The sequence below is a fragment of the Pinus tabuliformis genome, chromosome 3_1, assembly GCF_031772625.1.
Source record: "Pinus tabuliformis cultivar Carrire ecotype Pingquan chromosome 3_1, CPIR1, whole genome shotgun sequence".
Taxonomy (NCBI): Eukaryota; Viridiplantae; Streptophyta; class Pinopsida; order Pinales; family Pinaceae; genus Pinus; species Pinus tabuliformis.
In genome coordinates, this window is record NC_142301.1 from 845752637 (window position 1) to 845765914 (window position 13278).

General features: G+C 37.2%; 1 long non-coding RNA gene across 1 annotated transcript; it reads left to right on the forward strand.

Annotated features, from left to right (window-relative positions):
- Positions 1-10503: 10503 nt before the first annotated feature.
- Positions 10504-12648, forward strand: LOC149190176 (uncharacterized). Its single transcript, XR_016256455.1, has 3 exons — positions 10504-10834; positions 11088-11187; positions 12444-12648. It is a non-coding gene; the product is annotated as an uncharacterized LOC149190176 (long non-coding RNA).
- Positions 12649-13278: the final 630 nt, after the last annotated feature.

Consider the following 13278-nt stretch of genomic DNA (forward strand, 5'->3'; position numbering starts at 1 on the left):
AAGGTGGTTAGTTACTTTTGCTGATGATAATTATGTACACTTGTCAACAATTAATCAATTACACTTGGATTTTACATAAATTGAGGAAGAAATATTTGTAGTCAGGGTAAAGTAGGATATTATAGTGTCACCTTTGAAGGAGTATATACCAAAGTAGCTTAAAATATCCTTAATGGAAATTGTTAATCCTTAATAACTACCAAAGGTAGTTGCATTAAGTACACTTGTCAACAATTAATCAATTACACTTGGATTTTTCATAAATTGAGGAAGAAATCTTTGCAGTCGGGGTAAAGTAGGATATTATAGTGCCATCTTTGAAGGAGTATATACAAAAGTAGCTTAAAAGATCCTTAATGGAAATTATTAATCCTCAATAACTACCAAAGGTAGTTGCATTAAGAAGATTTAAAATCGTAGGATAGCCTAGGATATATATACTCCAACATTTGAATGTGTGTGTGTGTGTTGGAAAAAGTTAGATATTTGTGTCTTTTCTCTCGTTGTATTAATGGATGGATGTAATGGAATAAGTTAGATATTTTTGTTTTCTCTCGTCATATTAATGGATGAATGTGATGCAATAAGTTAGATATTTATGTGTTTGTGCATTGGATATATATACTCCAACATTTGAATGTTTTGTGTGTGTGTATGTCGGAATAAGTTAAATATTTGTGTATTTTCTCTCATTGTATTAATGGATGGATGTGATGCAATATGTTAGATATTTGTGTTTTCTCTCGTCGTATTACTGGATGGATGTGATGGAATAAGTTAGATATTTGTGTTTTTGTGTGTTGGATATATATATACTCCAACATGTGTGTGTGTGTGTGTGTGTGTGTGTGTGTTTGTGTTTTCTTGTCGTATTAATGAATGGATGTGATGGAATAAGTTAGATATTTGTGTGTTTGTGTGTGCGGGTGTGTGTTTTCTCGTCATATTAATGGATGGATGTGATGGAATAAGTTAGATATTTGTGTGTGTTAGAGCCAACATTTGTGTGTGTGGATTTGATGGAATAAATTAGATGTTTGTGTGTTTGTTTGTTTTGGATATATATACTCCAACATTTGTGTGTGTGCGCGCACGCTCACGTGTGCGTGTGTGTGTTTTCTCATCGTATTAATGGATGTATGTGATGGAATAAGTTAGATATTTGTATGTTTGTGCATGTCCACATGCTGTGTTTTCTCGTCATTTTAATGGATGGATGTGATGGAATAAGTTATATATTTGTGTGTTTGTGTGTGTTGGAGCCAACATTTGTGTGTGTGTTTTCGTCATATTAATGGATGCATGTGTGATGGAATAAGTTAGATATTTTCGTGTGTTGGAGCCAACATGTGTGTGTGTGAATCTTGGCAAATAGAACAACGTTTCCAATCATCTAACTAAGACCACTAAGGCACCTACTAGGTTCTTCATCTAGATTCACTTAGAGTAGCCTAGTGTTTCCACCATGAAGGCCTCTAAAATTATCATTGCTACCAAGACCATTGAAGTTAGCAATCCCAAGCTCACCCATGAATAAGGTAAAGAGAGGTTTTATTTTATAAATAAACTCATGATAATATTCATGCTCATGTTATTTACTTTACTTGAAACTATTCTGTACAATATTCATTTTTGTTTTAATAACTTAAAAGACATCAAATATATTTGTTAACAACTTTGCTATATAAGATTTAAGTTTAATATTCATATTTTATTTAACAAAATTAAGTAAATGTGATAGACAAAATTGATAATTACTTTATTTTTTTACATAATACAATAAATGTTTGTCCAAAATCCTATATTATTACACATTTTAACCAAAATATCCATGTTTTACATGCTTTAAATGTATGAAGCGCATGATCAGGAGATCATGATTATTTTAACCTTGGGAGGCTAATGTAGGAGCATTCAACTCAACAATTTCATTACATTCTAGTTAACTTAGGGGGTCTTGTGTTTTCAAGGAATTTGGATTTATGTATGTAATTATTAATGTTTTGAGTGATTGGAATATGAATTAATTAGATATTGTGAGGATATTTGTAAATGCTCTCGAATGTAGGAGAACATGAGTGATGATGAGTGATGACGGAGAGTTGGAAATAAATTATAAGTCTTAGACTAGAAAATGGTGTCATGATTCATGGACCTAGAGAGGATTCTTAGGGATTACTAGAGTTAAAAGTGGACTTAGAGGATATCCTATATTATTACACATTTTAACTAAAATCTTAATATTTAACATGTTTTAAATGTACAGATTTACAATCCTATATTATTACACATTTAACCAAAATCTCCATATTTAATATAGATTTTAATTTTAACATTTTATTGTTAATCAATTAATTTTTTTAGTGAATAATTTTGTTTGAGTGAAACAAATGATTACTCAATAGTATCACGATATTAAAACTAGATAAACACATAATTTATTGATTAAATAAACAATTTCATCTATTACATTAATAATTATTGATAATTTTTTATTCATTACTATTGGAAAAACTACAACAAATAAATTATAACAAACATTTAATTAAATAAATTAAATAAAAAAGATATTTAATAAATTAAATTATTTATTTGAAAAATATCATGATACTTTAGATAAACACATCATTTAACAATTACATAAAAATATTATTTTATTGGTTAATGTTGAAAAAACTATAACAAATAAATCATAACAAACATTAATATTTATTACTTTTTAAAAATGTTATTAATCTTGGATTTGTGAAGTTTTGGCGGAAGGAATGCGAGACGAGGGTTTCGCAGACGAGGGTTCAGCCAAAGGAAGGGAAGAAGGGTTGTTGAGGGCGGAAGCAGCGCACCAGGACAAATCTTGGGTGCGGAACTCAGAAACATAGGAATTTGGAGAAGATAAAGACGAAAAACCTAAGGATTGAGGGATAATCGAAAGCGCAGGATCTGAGAGAAAGAAATGGGAACGGAGCAGGGGAGGGGAGAGATCCCCTCCTTCAAAGCAGTAATAATGGGGGAAGCGAGAAAGGAACGGCAGAAGGAAGGAGACAGAACAAATGAAGGAGAAACTTCAGCAGCGGGAGCGCAAAGGAGAACGGGAGTAACAAGTAAATGTCTGCCGAGGGCGACGAACAAACCCAGGTTTGTAATTCCGCCCAATAGATTAGAGAAATATAGAAGTTACATGAGGGATTATGCTTTGATCTGTAAGTTTGTAGGATATTGGCCAGTAGAGAAAGATCTTCTCAGATGGATCCAACAAAGGTGGAAACCAAAAGGACATGTATAAGTAAAGTTGGGAGCGAAGGGATTTTTGACAGTAATATTTTCAAATCTAGAAGACAGGGAAAGGATCTTTGAGGAAGGACCCTACTTCATGAACAACACTGGACTATTTATGAGGGAGTGGGTAGACTGCTACAACCCAGAGAATGAAAGAATGTTAGCTGCCCCGATATGGATCAGACTCTTCGGCCTACCAACATAATTTTGGGACCTAGAGATCCTTAAGGGCATATGTAACACAATAGGATCGTTTGTGAAAGTGGCAGAATCGACAAAGAGGGGAAGATATACAACATATGCTAGAATATGCGCGTACATGAACATCACAGAGCCACTTCCAGATACAATAGAATTGGAATATCATGACGAGATCTGGCACCAACCAATTGACTATGAACACATTCCATTTCGTTGCAGAAGATGCCATGAGTATGGCCATTTATACCGAGAATGCCCCATTACGCTAGCAGAAAAGGAAAGGGAAGCTGAAAATGAGAGGAGAAATGCAGCAAGGAAAGCAGGAGAGGAGGAAGAGGACTTCAGAGAAGTGCAAAGGAAGAAAAAAAGAGGAAACAACAAGACACAGACGGGCAAACAAAAAGGTACCCATAGCATAGAATCCCAAAACAAGTTCCAAATACTGCAGGATGAAGAAGTAGAAACAGAGGCAAACGAGGAGGAGGAAACAGAAGGAATGGAAGTAATAAAGGAAAATGCAGACAAAGAGATAGATCAAACGAATAAAGATCAAGAGAGGACAGAAAGCCCAACAGAAAACCAAGAGGATCAACGAGGAATGGAAATAGACCCACAGAAAACAAAAGGAGAAGAAGAAGAACAAGTAATGACGAAGCTCCTGCAGGAATGGAAGAGGCTCGATGAAAGATTTATCCCAGAGGATCAGAAACAGATGTACAAAGAAGCTTTCCAAAGATATAAAGAGAAAAAAGGAATAATGGAAGATAGAGAAGACGGGAAAATGGCGAAGCAGGAAACACAAAATCTAGGAATGAGCAGCATTGGCAAGGGAGGCAAAAAAAGAGGTAGAAGAACAATGAGTGAAACAATTCAAGAAGTTGGAGAGATGCTAGTAAATTCAGGAAGAGTGATACCTCTTTCAGAGGTATTCCAATCCCCTCCGAAACTTTTACGATGATCATCACAAGCTGGAACATAAGAGGCCTCAACAGTAGAGGCAAACAGAGGTATTTAAATGATAGACTGAAAAAAGAAAAACCTAGCATAATGATAGTACAAGAAACAAAAATAAGTACTGAGAAAATGAGAGACATTCTGAATAGAAACAAGAACAGATATGAAATGATGGGACAGGATGCGATCGGGAGCGCAGGAGGTCTGGTAATAATTTGGAACCCTGAAGAAATTCAATTAAGTAATTGGATAAGTTTTCCAAGAATACTAACAGGGACAACAAAGATAATAGGAACAATGGAGGAGGTTATTATAACAGGGGTGTATGGGCCACATATCCAAGGAGAAAAGGAAAACTTTCTGCAAAACTTAAAAGCATTGAGAAGTCTAATCCCTGGAAGACAATGGATCGTAGGAGGGGATTTCAATCTGATTAAAACCTCAGAGGAAAAAAGAGGAGGGCTAAGGAGAATGGATAAAGCAATGGAACAGTTCGGAGACTTGATAAGGGAGCAGAGACTGATCGATATTCAAACCATAAATGGAAACCACACCTGGAATAACCGCAGAGGGGGAGCTAATCAAATTGCATCTCGACTTGACAGATTCTTAATCTCCGAACAAATAATGATGAAAGATGTATTCATAGAAGCCACAATTCTACCGGTAACAGGATCAGATCATTGGCCGATTAAAATGGAAATAGATCTAAAGCAAAGACCAAACAAAAAACCCTTTAGATTTGAAGTTTTTTGGCTAAGAAATGAAGGATTGTTAGAGAAACTTGAAGAATGGTGGAGGAAGAGTGACCAAAGAGGAAGAAACAAGATGCACACCTTTCAACTCAAACTAAAGGAGATGAAAGATAAATTAAAAAAGTGGAATAAAGAAGAATTTGGAAATATACTGGAAGAGAAAAAGCGCCTGGAGCAGAGAATGGAAGAGCTACAACAGATGGATATCCTAGAAGGCATACAGGAAGATAGAACAAAGGAAGAAGGAATTATATTGAACCAGCTAGAAGAAAGAAGGAAACAAGAAGAGATCTTATGGAGACAGAAGTCAAGGCTTCAGTGGCTTAGAGAAGGGGAAAAGAATACTAAGTTCTTCCATAAAGCAATGATACAACATAGACAAAGAAACCGAATCTTCTCAATAAAAAATCAAGAAGGTCGGAGAGTCCTCCAGCATGAAGAAATCGAAAAAGTGTTGGTCAATCATTTCAAAAACTTATTAAAGGAAACTCAGGATAACAGATCAGAAGCCATAACAAAGATAAGCAGGGAGATCCCTAAACTGGTAACCAGAGATCAGAATTTGGCTTTAATGAGGAAAGTTACGATGGAAGAAGTGGAGGATATAGTCAGGAACATGAAAAGGAACAAAGCTCCCGGGCCGGATGGGTATACGGTAGAATTCTATCAAGCAGGGTGGCATTTCCTTGCTGAAGAAGTTCTAGAAGTGGTGGAGGAAGCTAGAATCAATCAAAGAATATGGCCAGGAATAAACTCAACCCTGCTGACTCTTATTCCTAAAACTAATCAAGCGGATCAAGCTGAAGGCTTTCGCCCTATAGCTTTATGTAACGTTATCTACAAGATAGTGGCATCAGTGGTGGCACAAAGGCTGAAATCGATTCTACCAAGCATAATATCCCCAGAACAAACTGGGTTTGTAGAAGGAAGACAGATCTTGGATGGATTAGTGGTGGCCCAGGAAGTAATCCACACTTTGAAAGCGAAGAAAGAAAAAGGAATGCTGATAAAATTAGACCTGTCAAAAGCCTATGATAGGTTAAGCTGGAAATATCTAGAAACCATCCTTAAAGCCTTTGGATTCTGTGACAGATGGGTGAAATGGGTCTTAAGCATGATTTCCACCCCGAATTTCTCTATCCTGCTAAATGGAGCCCCATCTGCTACTTTTAATGCTACAAGAGGACTTCGACAAGGGGACCCCCTATCCCCCTTTCTCTTCATAATAGCAGCAGAAGGATTAGGTAGATACTTCAAAAAAGAATTAAGAGAAAGGAAAATCCAGGGTCTGAGACTATGGGGCAATCAAACTTCAGTCACCCACCAACAGTTCGTGGATGACATCATGATATACTGCAAAGCTTCCATGAATGAGGTGAGAAGGATAAAGAAAATTTTAGAGGTATTCATGGAAGGCTCAGGTATGGAGGTAAACAATGAAAAATCAAGAACATTCTTCTTTAATACAGTGGAACCCATCAAAAATCATTTAACCAGGATCTTGGGTTATAGGAAAGGGGATCTCCCAACTAAGTACTTAGGAACTATGCTAGATTCCTCATCCCTCAAAATAGGAAACTGGAAAACCATCCTGGAAAAGATCATGAAAAGACTGGAAAATTGGTCCTTTTGCACTCTGAACTTGGCGGCAAGGGTTGTTCTGCTTAAATCCACCATTCAGGCGATCCCGATATATCCTTTATCAGTGATGGCAGCACCAAAAGGGATATGCAATAAGCTGGTAGAGATTTACAGAAAATTTCTATGGGGAGGACACAAGCAACAAAAGAAATGGGCCCTCTGTTCATGGGACAGCCTAACCAAACCAAAGGAAAAAGGAGGTCTTGGCCTAAGGGACCCATGGATCTTAAATCAAGTTCTAGCAGCCAAATTAAGATGGAGATGGATGCAAGGAGGGAAGGACCTGTGGAAAGAAATCTGGACAACAAAATATAATATGCCATCAACCCCAGAAGAAATACTAAGGAAATAAGAAGCACCCCGGGGATCAGATATATGGAACCTAACCATTCAAAGTAGAGAATTAGTTGATGGTCATATTTTTTGGGAAATCAGAGGAGGTCAGAATGCGAGATTTTGGGAGGAAGCATGGAAACAAAGGGAGAAAATGTTGGACCTACAAGGAATGCAGGAAATATACAGAACAGGTATGGACAGAGACCTCATTAGGGTTAAAGATTATTGGATAGAAGAAAGAGGAAACGAAGAATGGAGGGAATGGAAATCAATGGAAGAATGGAACAGGAATGCAACAGAGGATCAAAAAACTATATTTAGCAAGGAATTAGATTCCAGGAAAATAAAAAATAGAGGAGGCAGGGACATTCTACGATGGGGTAAAGAAACCAAAGGAGCGTTTACCATAAAGGAAGCATATAATGTAAATATACAACAAGAGCAGGGGGAGGAAGAGCAGAAGTGGAGGAAGCTATGGAGAAATAAATGGTGGCCGAAGATTAAGATGTTCGTATGGCTGGTAGGAAGGAAACACATTCTAACTTGGGATCGAATACAAAAAAGAGGTTTCTCAGGCCCATCAAGATGTTGCCTTTGTTATCAAGATGAATAAGACCAGGAACACCTTCTCAATGGATGCAGCATGGCCAAATTCCAATGGGAAAAGACTAGAAACTTATTCTCGACCATAGAACGAAATCCACAGGATATAATTCAAACCCTATGTGACTAGGGAGAAGGAAAGTTCAAAAGCAAGGTAGTAAGAAGAGCTTGAAACATGGCGGCAGGCTTCAACGTGTGGAATATTTGGAAAGAGAGAAATGGTCGAATCTTCAAGGGGAAATCATCAAATCCGGAAGAAGTTTGGAAAAGAACCTTAAGACAAATCAGAGAATCAATCCTCGTGGAAAATTGGGCAGAAGAAGACTGGAAGACCTTTGAGGAAGAAGCAGAAATCCTAAAAAGGTTGAACTTGGAACAAGGAATGATCTACCAACAAAAAGCAAAGCAACACCAACCTATAGTGGGCCAAAGTCATGCAGTTTATTGTAAGCCACCGGAAGGGTTTATCAAGCTCAACTTCGACGGGGCAGCAAAGGGGAATCCAGGTCCAGCAGGATTTGGAGGAATCTTTAGAAATAGACAAGGAGAGGTAGAATGGATCTATGCAAAACACGGAGGAACAATGAGTAATAACGAGGCAGAATTTATGGCAGTTTATCAGGGTCTCAAAATTGCTATAAGAAATGGATATAGGAAGATAGAGATCGAAGGTGATTCAGCCCTGGTCATAAGAACCATAAGAAAATTAATACAAGGGAAACAGTGGGAGAAGGTAGTTAAAATCTGGAGAACAATGAGTATAGTCCAAGAAATCGAGGAAACACTGAAAGGGATCGAATACAAGATCACTTCGCATGTCAGAAGAGAAGGAAATAAGCCCGTGGATTGCTTGGCCAATTGGGGAAGTAAGGAATCATTGGCGAAAGTGGATGACAGCTGGACTAATCAAGCAGTGATGACAAGATGGGACGGCTTAAAACAACTCATAGACAACGATAATCATGAAACAACATAATGGTAATCAAAAAATCGCGAGGATCTGGAGAAGGAAAATAAGGCAGGTTTATGCGGTAGCGAAGACAGGACAAAAGGACGGCGGCCTCACCTCCCTGACATCAGCATTTAATGATAATTCAGAACAGCAGGTACACAGCCCAAAAAAAAAATCGGAAAACACCGAAGAAAGCATCATTCAAGGCGCAAGGGGGAAAGGAAGTGGAGAGCAAACCCATCATAAGAGAAAAGGTGGCGAGAATTCTATAAGGTGGAACAGGAGAAGGATGACAGGCAGTAAGAAGTCGAAGAAGGTGGCGAGAGAAGGAGAGACTTGGCAGAGGAACCAAAATCAATGCCTCAACCGTACCAAAATGGCTGAGAAATGGGATAAGACAGTCCAGGCAGAGAGGGAGGCAGTAGGCGACAGGCATTTCGAATGGGGTAGAGTAAAAATCGAAATAGAAAGCTCAGATGAAATGGAGTATAACCAGGGGGAAGGTTTCAGGAGCAAGCATTTTGAAACAGGGCAAAGCAGCAAAGGAACTAAGCGGGGCAGAAAGGATGGAAGAAGGAAGGTGCGTGAACAGAGAGGCAGAGGTAGACCCCGACAACCAATCATCAACGAGGAGGGTAATCAGGCGCAGAGAAGACAGAAAAGGGGGAAGAAATCGATCTGCATGGCGGTGCACGAAGCAGAACAGGCATACAATCTGGAGACAAATGTAGACATAAGGAAAATTATTGATGTTATGGAGGACAGAGTATTGGAGGAACCGTCCGACCCGGAGATGGAAGAATGGACTTCTCAGCTGCCGGACCCAGGAAACACGCGAGGCAGATTAACCCTTTACCGCCGTGCTCTTCACACATACTGGGTGCTGAAGCATCTCTTGGCAAAGGCCATGGAGCAAGTAGCGGTTGAGATGGTGGAAATGGCACAGGAAACGGCGGCAGCGAAGAAGGAGGTGGCGAACGTTGAAGGGCTGCTCCGTCAACATAACGAACAACTCAAGGAAATTCAAGAGATGCTGAAGGCGCTGGGGAAGACCAACGACATAAATGAATCCAGAAGAGGAAATGCAGAGAATTGAGAGGCCTGTTAATTGTCTTCTTTTTGAATTTAGAATGATATTGCTCTGGTTTTTGAATATTAGTTTGCATGCCATAGCAGTAGTAGTAACGTTGGGTCTGTTAGTAGAACCTGGAAAGAATAGTTTTTTGGAAAAGCCTGGCAAGATAGGGCTTAATGTCCTGCAAAGTTTTTTGACAGTATTCAGCATGAAAAACATTATTGAACGTCTGATGAATAGGAGCCAACAGATCCGGTTTCCCAATTGGGCGGATTGAGGTTCCTAAGTTTATACTTTCAAATTTGATGTAGATAATAGAAATGTCGTAGCTTACAAAAAAAAAACATTAATATTTATTAAAAATTTAACTAAATAAATTAAATAAAAATACATTTAATAAACTAAATTATTTATTTGAAAAATCAGTAATTTATATTTTATATAATCTTTTTTTCTGATATATGTATCATGTTAACTATATCAATTTACCGGAAATTTTTAATGAAGTTATATAATTTTTATTTTATCTATAATTTTCCAAAATCCTTAATATATTTGCTTCATATTAAAAATATAAAAATATTAATGTAATTACGCCGTAAGGCGTTCCCCTTTGAAACGAATTGCCCCAGCCGTCGCCCTGTCCTATTATTCACCGTAGATTTATGGTGTTAGACGATTGAACAAAAATTGATCGTTGATCAAAAAACGGTTCATGAAGCAAACGGTTCGGGAAACTGAAACGCGGTTCTCGCTCATGGCAATGGCGGTCATTAGATGCTTATTAGTCGCCCATGTTTTAATTTCCCTGAGTTGCAGTTTGAAAAGACTTTGAGAATAAGAGAAGTCGGATGTTCAGAAAACGATGGATGCGGCAGCCATTGCTGCTGCAGTTTCTCCAACCGCACCTTAAAATTTGGTGACTTAGGAAGCTTCTTCATCATCCCCCGAGTTTCATAATGATATCCTCCAGAGTAGCCACGAGTAGCATCAGCACGCAGATACAACATCAACCATGGATATTTCTTTGAAGTTCTTAATGTATGGTGAAATACCCAACTCCCTGTTTTAGGATTCTTCTCCCATACCACCGAATAATAAGAGACATTTTTTTGTCTACCTGTTTTGAAATCAGCATTGAAATCATATGATCCACAGAATTTTCCTTTCAATTTGCATGTTGATTGAAGCTTTGATGGATTATGATACACAAGAGGCTGGTTCATGCAGCCTTTGTCGAAACAGGGGAATTTTTTAGGTTTTCTAAAAGGACCTCTCTTTTTACCGTTTGCAGGACATAAAGCTGCTTCTGTATCAAAGTTCCCATTCTTTAACATGATCATCCAAAACTGCCATGGTTTTGATGCAGTACGAACTTCACACAAGGAACCAAGGTATAACTCCTTTTCTACTGCATGAAGGTCTGGATTATTGTAAGATTTGAAGGATGTATCAGGGAATTGTTGGCCTGCATGTAATAAATTGTCGCGCCTTTTGACTCTATGATTTACCCTACACTTCCTTGATTCTGTTCATGACGAAATATACATCAGTAGCATGCTTGCAGAGAAGGATTTAGCAAATAAATCTGCATATCAGAGAATATTATGTAAATGAACAATATTTGAAAGGAATACTATTTAGCAAGCGCATTAAAACTTATGATACATAACATTAAAACTGGTTATGTATGATTCCCAATTTCTTTAATTTCAAAAAACCAGAAGGATGCACTAGTATAAATCGTCTCTGAATGTACGTTTCGTTTCAGTGACACGGAATAAAATAATTGAATGGCGAATCCCATCTCTTCCCTTGCTGAATAAGCCAATTTCCCATAAGCTCACAAAAATCATTTTGCTTTGAAGTTTCATAGATGCAAATATGTACAGACAAAAAATAAGTTGAAGTCTGTACCTATCTCTCTTGATTCAGATTTATGCTAATCCATCAGGGTAAGTTTTATTTTCTGGGTGTAAGTTTTAACAATGTGTGCCATTCTTTGCCAATCGGTTATCTTTCTACCTTTGTTAACAAATTAAGTTCACCAATTGGCCAAGGTTTTCTTAAATACATTTATGGAAGATAGAGCCCAAGTTTACCATGCTTGCCAAATTTACAAGGGTTATTAATAAATTACAGTTTTTTCCTAAAATAGTAGTCCATGCCATACATATATATTTTTATTTTGTAAAGAGGAAAGATTCATCAACTGTACTGTATTTCATTTCTTAAGAGTTCTCTGGTTTCAAGTCACTATATTTCATTTCTTAAGAGTTCTCTGGTTTCAAGTCACTAGGCGTATGTGTGTGGCACCAAGATCCATGCAGTATTTTTTGTAGAATGGAACTTGTAATATACTACAGACCATAAGAACCACGTGTTGCCTATGACAGCAATGATTTATAAGTTAGATATATTCATTATTTAAATGCTAAACGTGTTAGGTTTAAGGTAACATAAATTTATATGTGCATTATGTGTTTTACCAAAAAACCTGAAGGTGCATCATCTGAGGATAAAAGTAAAAATCTGATAAGTAGACTGATACAGTTGTAGTTGATGGAAAAATAAATGTGTTATTTGCACAATTCTCGTCTATCTTCTGAATCACTAAGTATAACATCCATACTTGAGTTTCTGCATGCAGGCATGAAATCGATTGCAGGGAGTGTAACAGGTGGCACCAAAGACATTCAAGAAATGCTTGATTTTTGTGCAAAGGAAAGAGTATATCCAAACATTGAAGTCATTCCAATCCAGTATATTAATGAGGCCTTAGAACGAATGATTAACAAAGATGTGAAATATCGCTTTGTAATTGACATTGAGAATTCTCTAGTCTCAAATTGAGCTCCGAGAACCAATGTGCAGGATGTGACACTGCTGATTGAAAATCTCAATGTGATATGGTTTGCTATATCATAATGGACGTATGATATGGTCATTATTTATGATTAGCCATAATTATATAGACGGCTGAGGCATCTGTACTATATAGATAGCCTCTCATTATGTATATTGTATCATCATACTTATTGAATACATTTATGGTTTCATGCCTTAACTTCTTCATGGATTTATGTTACTGCCCTTGCGCATTCTATTCTCGTAGATAAGTCTCGTGAATAGGCAATCGATACAATCTTTACTATTCACTCAACCTATTCATTATTTTGATTTTAGTCAAGAAATTTTGTGAGTTTCCATTAGAAGGTATAAATGTTTCTTAATTAATTTTGTGATTATGCAATAATTATAGTTTGTTTCTTGCTTGTAAATTCCAGTATCCTCAGTGACCATTTTTCTACTGAACTCTAGAGCTTCAAAGATTTAATTCCTTTGTCTACTTCAATAAATGCTGTAATCCGACACATATGGAGGCACTGGTCTCTCTGCATCTTTCAAGTTATGATCTATGGTAGGGAATGTGTACCACAGGGTCTGATTTACGTACCCGTACTAGGTATCATACTCAGATCATA